This window comes from Amblyraja radiata, chromosome 41 (genome assembly GCF_010909765.2).
Source record: "Amblyraja radiata isolate CabotCenter1 chromosome 41, sAmbRad1.1.pri, whole genome shotgun sequence".
NCBI lineage: Eukaryota > Metazoa > Chordata > Chondrichthyes > Rajiformes > Rajidae > Amblyraja > Amblyraja radiata.
The window spans coordinates 7,585,900-7,595,207 of record NC_045996.1 but is presented as its reverse complement, the minus strand read 5'-3'; the positions used below and the strand labels follow the sequence as shown (position 1 = coordinate 7,595,207).

Genomic DNA, 9,308 nt, shown 5'->3' with positions numbered 1-9,308 from the left:
TTACAGTATTTAGCTCACCTGATAGGTGAGTTACTGATGGTCAAACATGTTTGACGACATACGGTTTCCAATTGTTAATAAATTGTCCCCTAATATCGATGTTCTCCGCCAAGTGGTTTGGTATATGCCACCACTGATGTTGTTATCTTATAAACGAACATGCAAATTTGGTGGATTACTGAGCAAATGCTTCACTAGAATTAAGTAAGTTAATATATAACATGTTTAAGTCAATTCATATTGGCATTAAGTATTACAAGCTCAGTAACACATCAGGACACATAAGATGTTACTCAAAACAGGTGGAAGTGTACAACCATAATCCTTCCTGCCGATAAATTCCATGATAACACTACAGATTAATCCATTTGCCCCCATATTACAGGTATGGAGATAGTTTTGAACACTAGTATCTCAGCTCATAGGAAAGGTACAAAGTTCAGTAGCTGGTAATGCTGCTATATCCCAATTACTTTGCCACGTAGTTGATTGGTGGTTAATGCACCATGACTGATAGTCTTAATGAATACCAGATAACAACGTTGTGGATGGTCAACGTAAATATCTGGATATATATTTTGTGCACCGTTCCCAGAGGCACTGCAATACTGGGTCGATGCGTGGAGTGGACGGAGCAAGCCCCTATTCCATCTCCCTGTTCCAAAGTTCAATTTAATATATGGTCCCTAGATAAGGGACGTATCAGATTATTAAACTGATAAGAACAGATACTACACTTGATCTTAGCCAAAAGGCCGAGAAGCGATGCAGCTAAAGCTGTATCCAAGGATAGTTTGTCGTTAATATATAGACATGCCATGACGGAATGTTTCTAAGTGTCAGGGCTAGTTGATTCTGGATAACTTTGACTTAAATGCTGCAACGCTCATCATGGTTACTCCATCCAGGTAATTGCGGTATATCCGAAACTTATATGAGAAGGTACTGAATAGTGTGCATCTTCAAGGTCGATGTCTACCATAAAGTATCCTTGGATCCATGGTAGTAGTTACAAATCCCATGAATGGGTATACCTGGTGAAATACTCAAGTGGTTTATCAACGATGGTGCGACATTCACCATCGTGGGAGGGTAGACCACTTGGGGTGCTTGCTGAATTGGTGGCAAGATATTAATTCTATTCCCCTTGTATTTATTTTTTGGTATATAACTACCAAGAGTGATAGCTTCCTAACCAGGCGTGATTCATCCACCCCTTGTTAGTACAACCCTTAACCTTTATGTGATGGTAGGAACCATACTTATCTGTCTTCATTGTTGTTTTCTTCGGTTTCTGGTTCCTTGTTCTTGTAGGGACGATGTTTGTTGGGGGGTGGCACATTTTCCCCTGGGGCCTGCTCTGGGCCGTGGCCTAAAATGCTACAGGTTTGGCATGCAGGCCCCGAGCTTTCACCAGTACCATGAGGTAGACGCCCCTGGTGGACACGTAGAGGTACTGCTGTCTGGTTTAGTGTGGTGCTCATTCCAGACTCTGCCCTCTTGTGCCGAATAGTTTGAACACTTCGTCCAGTTTTTTAGGACTGGTTTGGTAAGTGCCAGGTAGCAGGATCTGTGCTTATGAGGTCGGCGTTCTCATAGTCCTGTTAATTTCATAGATTGAGGGCAGGTTTGTGAGTTCATTTCAGAAGTTATGAGGTATACCGTTGAACAGTAGGGTCAGGTGTTTTGCCATACTACCCTGCCCTTCTGGAATGAGCAGGTGGACATGATAGCCGACGTCAGGGTACCAAATGCATTTTTAAAATATTTAGGTTAAACGCGCTGCTCAATGTATCCCCCAATAATGGCGGGCACTTTGAGTAAATGCAATTTAGGGGAGGCGTGATAAAACCAACGCCTCATGGCTACCTGTCTTGGAGAGGTTTTTTTGGAAAAGACAGGTAGTAAGCTGGCCATCAGTTGAGACTGAAAAGCCATCTCGCTAGTGGTGGAGCCACATAGCGGCCACACCCAGCAGCTCTTCCTGATCCTGTACCTCAAGCATACTCCCGATATTGTTCAGCCAGTGACCCCTCTTCATGACCAGCCCAGCCACTGGTCACCCCAAAGCTAACCACACTAAGGAGGAAGCGATGGGCAGTGCCTAGGCACTGTGGAGGGTATGCCTGAACCCTCCAGCGAGACTGCCCCTCACGTAGCGTGTCTCGCAGGAGCTCCTGCTCCAGGAGCCGCTCCAGCGGCTCAGGCGGCTGTCTCTCTCCCTGCGGGTGGAGAGACGTCCCCTCCGACAAGTCGGAAGCCACCAGCCGGATGCCTCTTCGGATGGCTAGACATCCAGCCCGCAGCTCAGGCACTAGCGGGACTGGCTTCGGCGCGGTGTGGGGATAGCGGAACGCCCGGTTAAATGTTCCTACCGCCTTCTTCTGGAGCTTTTGTGCCTTGTAGTAGCGAGAGCGCCCCTCAAGCAGCGCGTCTCGCAGGCACCTGCTCCGAGAGCCGCTCCAGCGGCTCAGGCGGCTCTCTCTCCCCCCGTGCGGGTGGAGAGACGTCCCGTCCCAAATCGGGAACACCTGCCGGATGCCTCTTCGGGTGGCTATAATCCAGCCCGCTAGCGGGCTGGGCTCGGCATGGTGTCGGGGAATAGAGGAACACCGGGTCGCTCCTACCGCCTGTTGCTGCCCCCCTTCCCCCCCGACGGGAAACGTTCCTCCTCGAACGGGGGACAGTTTTGTTCCAGAGCCTTTTTCTCTCTGCCTGTAAAACACAAGCAGAAAAAGGGGCTCCCCTGTAAAAGAAACCCGACCTCAGGATACTCACCTGACGGTCCGTTTCATCTGTTGTGGGAGTGCCTAGCTCCCGCTGCCGCTGTTGCACTGCTGGCGTAATGCCGCGCCTGCGCACTGAGCTGGTTCTTCACGTAGTCACTCACGTGACTCCGAAGTAAAATTCATACTAGAAAAATTGCCACCAGTTCAACATTTACCCCAGAGGGTATTTTCCCTCTCCGTTAAAGAAACGAGAGGGACAAGCTGTACTGGTGAGACTAATTACAAAGGGTATCATGGGAAACATGAACCCTTGGAATTCGTATCAAATATTCGTCACTAAACCGAAAAAGATGGTGGATGTCGCATCATCATTGACTTAACTTCACTAAATATGGTTGTTAAGTATATACATTTCAAAATGGAAACGGTTGTTACTGCCAAACAACTAATTTCCAAAGGATACTTCATGGCAAGCATTGATCTTAAAGATGTTTACTAATTTAGTACCATTCACAAGGATCATCGCAGATACCTGAAATTTACCTGGATGGGGCAGCTATGGCAATTTAAAGCGTTACCCAATGGGAAAATAGGCAAGACCATGGAATTGACTATGTTAGCTGTATCAGCTACCAAACAGTTATTCGAAACCCTGGGATTGTCTTACATCCAGATAAATCTAGGTTGAAGCCATCCACAATCATGGACTACTTGGGCTTCACAATTAATTCAGTCTACGTGACTGTAACTTTGCCAAGAGACAAAACAGTTGAATTGGCACAATCATGCAGCAATTAATGGTCCACGTACTCCCAACTATTCGACAAGTAACAGAGTAATTGGGAATATGGTAGCAGCATTTCCGGCTACACAATTCAGACCTTTGCACTGTCAAAACTTACAAAGAGCAAAGGTACAGGCACCAAAACGACATACAGGTCATTATGATCGTGTCATTGAAGTCACCCACTGAAGCAATATCATAACTACAGTGGTGGGCAAAAAATGTTTGGCATAATTTTATGGTTTAAAAGCATATGCACAAATATGCATCACTTGCATGTACGGTCACAAATAGATAATACTACGGTGGCAGCCTACGTTAACCATATGGGCGGCATAAAATCGGTATCATGCGACAAGTTGGTCAACACAATTTGGCAATGGTGTGTCGAAAGACATAGTTGGCTATCAGTAACTTACCTGCCAGGTAAGCTAAATACAGTGGCAGACACCAGGTCACGTAAATTTAATGACAATGGATGTTAAACCCCAAATAATTTGCAAAGTTATCATGCAATATGGCACGCCAGATATCGATTTATTTGCATCAAGGCTAAATCACCAGGTACCTATGTATGTCGCTTGGGAACCAGACCCTGAGGCAGCAGCGGTAGATGCGTTCGCGCTGGATTGGGGAAATTCTTCTTCTATGCATTTCCTCCCTTCTGCCTCATCAGTTGGGGACTACGCACAATACAAATGGACTCTGCTTCAGGTATTTTGATAGTACCCGACTGGCCTAAAACTCCATGACATGGTTGTTGAAACTCCGATGGTATCCCCAGTGACCCAGAGTTATTAACACCCAGTGTCGGGCACAAGCCACCCGTGCCATGAAAATCAAACTCCTGGGTTGCAGATTCTGCACAAAAAAACACTTCTGGGACTGGGATTATCAGAACAAACCATCAACACCATGTCAGCATCCCTTCGAACATCCACTGAAAAACAGCACTTGTCCAGCATCAAGAAATGGGAGAAGTACTGCTTGGATAAAGGGACCACCTACTCAACCGCTACAGTTACCAACGTACTGGAATTCCTGGCGAACCTTCACCACGATGAAGGACTCAGCTACAGAGCCATCAACACAGCTAGAAGTGCCCTGCCTGTCTATTTAAAACCAGATCCAGGACAACAGGCAATGGGGTCCCATCTGCTGGTGGTCAAACTAATAAAGGGTATTTACAACTCTAAACCCTAGACCAAGGTACACCCATACATGGGATGTCAGTGTGGTCCTGACATACCTCAGGGGATGGCCACCAGCTAGACCCCTTAACCTGGAACAATCTATGCTCAAAACACTCATGTTGATGGCACTTGTATCTGCACAGAGGGTCCAGTCACTACACCTATTGCGACTGGACAACATGATCACAGCTCCAGACCAGATCTGTCGTTATCCAGCGACTGATCAAACAGAGCAGACCAGGAACACCTAATCCAGTCGTGGAATTCCAGGCTTACCCACCAGAACCACGGTTATGTGCCATGACCCACCTACTATCCTACATAGACACAACCAAAATATTCGAGGGAGATGAAAAGCCTTGTGGGTCAGTCATAAAAACCTTATGGTCGGGTGACGAGCCAAACCATTGCGAGATGGCTCAAGCAGGTGCCAAAAACTGCTGGGATAAACACTAACATGTACAAATTTTATTCCACCAGAGCAGCATCCATGTCGACGGCTAAAAGAATGGACATGCCTATAGACCACATCCTGGCTACAGCAGGATGGTGGGGGGAAAAGACTGTTCAGAAATTTTATAATAAGCCGTTGGCAAAACCTGTTTTATTTGCAGTAAAGATTACGGACTGCAAATATTTAATTTAAGCCCAGGGGAGCAATTTAATTCTTTGTTGTTATTGTTTAAAAAATACCATTGTGTTTTTTTTTTTTCTACAAATAGATTCATTGGTTGATTACGATAACACTTCCTCCCTCAAGAACTTCGGCAGTGAGTGAAATAAAACTGTTACACGGTTTGAAATCACAGAGCTTTGAAGTCTTCACGTAGTCACTCACGTGACTCCGAAGTAAAATAGTAAGATTAAACGAGAACTTACCAGTTTGAAGTTTGATCTGTATTTTATGAGGAGTTACGATGAGGGATTACGTGCCCTCCGCTCCCACCCTCATTATATGGATCAAACTAATAAATTGATGTCTCCTTATCTTTACTATGTTTACTTCAAATAACTGTGTCTATCTGTGATTCCACACCGCTGCTTGGAAGTATGCCGCGCCTGCGCGCTGAACGGGTTCTTCACGTAATCCCTCATCGTAACTCCTCATAAAATACAGATCAAACTTCAAACTGGTAAGTTCTCGTTTAATCTTACTATTAAAGGAGATGTGTGGACAATATTTTTTAACATAGGGTGGTGGGTGGGTGGAACACACTGCCAGGGTTGATGGTGGAGACAGAGGCTTTTAAATAGGCACATGGATATGGAGAAATGGAGGGATATGGATAATATGGAGGTAGATGAGGTTAAACTCGGCAATATGTTCAGCATAGACACTGTGGGCCGAATGGCCCGTTCCTGTACGATTCTATCACCTCCTCACACACATTTCACACACCAGGGGCAATTTGCAAAGGGCAACTGATCTGCCAGCCCCACCTCCTTGGGAAACTGGAGCATTGAGGGAGAAAGCCCAGGCGGCCACAAAGAGAACATGCAAACTCCACACGGACAGCACACATTGAACCCGGGTCGCTGGAGGTTTGGGCTGAACCCGGCTCTGCGGCTCACCACCAGCGGTTGTGATGAAAGAGTGGGCTGGTTTACCGGAGGGAGCGGTGATAATAAGGGGGTAAGCCGTTTAGAACGGAGACGAGGAAACACTTTTTCACACACAGAGAGTTGTGAGTCTGTGGAATTCTCTGCCTCAGAGGGCGGTGGAGGCCGGTTCTCTGGATGATTTCAAGAGAGAGCTAGATAGGGCTCTTAAAAATAGCAGAGTCAGGGGATATGGGGAGAAGGCAGGAACGGGGTACTGATTGGGGATGATCAGCCATGATCACATTGAATGATGGTGCTGGCTCGAAGGGCCGAATGGCCTACTCCTGCACCTATTGTCTATTGTCTATTGTGATGAAAGAATGGGTCGACTGGGCTTGTATTCACTGGAATTTAGAATGATAAGAGGGGATCTTATAGAAACATATTACAATTCTTAAAGTACTGGACACGCTAGATGCAGGAAAAATGCTCCCCATGTTGGAGGAGTCCAGAACCAGGGGTCACAGTTTAAAAATAAGGGGTCGGCCATTTAGAACTGAGATGAGGAAAAACTTTTTCATCCAGAGAGTTGTGAATCTGTGGGATTCTCTGCCACAGAAGGCAGTGGAGGCCAATTCACTGGATGTTTTCAAAAGGGAGAGTTGGATTTAGCTCTTAGGGCTAACGGAATCAAGGGATATGGGGAGAAAGCAGGAACAGGGTACTGATTTTGGATGATCAGCCAGGATTATATTGAATGGCGGTGCTGGCTCAAAGGGCCGAATGGCCTATTCCATAGAAACATAGAAAATAGGTGCAGGAGTAGGCCATTCGGCCCTTCGAGCCTGCACCGCCATTCATTATGATCATGGGTGATCATCCAACTCAGTATCCTGTTCCTGCCTTCTCTCCATATCCCTGATCCCTTTAGCCACAAGGGCCACATCTAACTCTCTCTTAAATATCGCCAATGAACTGTGGCCTCAACTACCTTCTGTGGCAGAGAATTCCAGAGATTCACCACTCTCTGTGTGAAAAATGTTTTCCTCATCTCAGTCCTAAAAGATTTCCCCCTTATCCTTAAACTGCGACCCCTTGTTCTGGACTTCCTCAACATCGGGAACAATCTTCCTGCATCTAGCCTGTCCAACCCCTTAAGAGTTTCTATAAGATCCCCCCTCATTCTTCTAAATTCTAGCGCCTGCACCTGCACCTATTTCCTGCACCTAAGAAACCATGGTTCTGTCTGAAGAAGGGTCTCGGCCCGAAACGTTGCCTATTTCCTTCGCTCCATAGATGCTGCTGCACCCGCTGAGTTTCTCCAGCATTTTTGTCTACCTTCGATTTTCCAGCATCTGCATTTCCTTCTTGAACATGTTTCTATGTGAGTTTGTGGTCTACACTGTCTCCACCCCCTCTCCTCACCTCCTCCTCCATCTCCCCCTCCCCCCCTTCTGTTTGTTACCCTCCCTTCACCCCCCACCCTCTCCCTCTCTCCCCCTGTCCACTCCCTAATGAATGGTTGCCCAGTCTGGTCTCGACGCTCCCCCTTGTGGCCACAGAGGTTACAGCAGGCCGGTTCTCTGGGACAGGGAACCTCTGTACCAGAATCTGAAGCAGTGTTCATTCCCTTCACAGATGCTGCCTGACCCGCTGAGTTCCTCCAGCACTTTACGTTTCACTCAAACTTCCAGCATGCCTCTCTCCACTGTTCTCATCTCTTCTCAGATCTCTGAAGAAGGGTCTCGACCCGAAACGTCACCCATTTCTTCTCTCCAGAGATGCTGCCTGTCCCGCTGAGTTACTCCAGCATTTTGTGTCTATCTTCTCAGATGTAGGAAGCAACTGCAGATGCTGGTTTACACAAAAAGCTGGAGTAACTCAGCGGGACTGGCAGCATCTCTGGACAGAAGGAATGGGTGACAATAGACAATAGACAATAGGTGCAGGAGTAGGCCATACGAGACCCTTCTTCAGACTGAGAGTCAGGGGAGAAGGAAACTAGGGATATGAAAAGTTGAAAGAAGAAATGAAATACATCTGTTTGTTTGGAAGATCAAAGGCTGAACTGCCACTAATGCTGGTTACCAGAGGAGGTAGTTGAGGCTGGGACTATCCCGACATTTAAGAAACAGTTAGACAGGTACATGAATAGGACAGGTTTGGAGGGATATGGACCAAGCGCGGGCAGGTTGGACTAGTGTAGCTGGGACATGTTGGCCGGTGTGGGCAAGTTGGGCCGAAGGGCCTGTTTCCACACTGTATCACTCTATGACTATGACATTGTCATTACTCAGCACATTTTTCAGTAAGCTGTTTCAATGCCAAACGATGACATATTAACTAGTCATTTAAAACAATGGCACTAACAAAGAACAGAAGGACATTGGGAAGTAAGGCGTGGTTATAAAACATGCAAGACAATCTATAAATATGCTTCTTAAATATGGATCTGAGAGAAACATATACAATTCTTAAGGGATTGGACAGGCTAGATGCAGAAAAATGTTCCTGATGTTGGGGGAGTCCAGAACCAGGGGTCACAGTTTAAAAATAAGGGGTCGGCCATTTAGGACTGAGATGAGGAAAAACTTTTTCACACAGAGAGTTGTGAATCTGTGGAATTCTCTGCCACAGAAGGCAGTGGAGGCCAATTCACTGGATGTTTTCAAGAGAGAGTTAGATTTAGCTCTTAGGGCTAACGGAATCAAGGGATATGGGAAGAAGCAGGAACGGGGTACTGATTTTGGATGATCAGCCATGATCATATTGAATGACGGTGCTGGCTGGAAGGGCTGAATGGCCTACTCCTGCACCTATTTTCTATGTTTCTATATTTCTATGATTTATAAAAGAGTACAGCTAAATTTAAAAAGTGCTGGAGTGATAATGGTGCTGAAGAGACCTTTTACATCGACACAAGGATATACAGAGATTTGAGGGAAGACAAAAAATGCTGGAGAAACTCAGCAGGTGAGGCAGCATCTATGGAGAGAAGGAAATGGCTACGTTTCAGGTCGAGACCCTTCTTCTGATTTGAGATTTGAGATTTGAGGGGTA

The 9,308-nt window shown here is 46.2% G+C and overlaps 1 non-coding gene across 1 annotated transcript; it reads right to left on the bottom strand.

Moving 5' to 3' along the window:
- Positions 1-575: 575 nt before the first annotated feature.
- Positions 576-767, bottom strand: LOC116967922. The gene has a single exon (XR_004410358.1). It is a non-coding gene; the product is annotated as a U2 spliceosomal RNA (small nuclear RNA).
- Between the last annotated feature and the right edge of the window lie 8,541 nt (positions 768-9,308).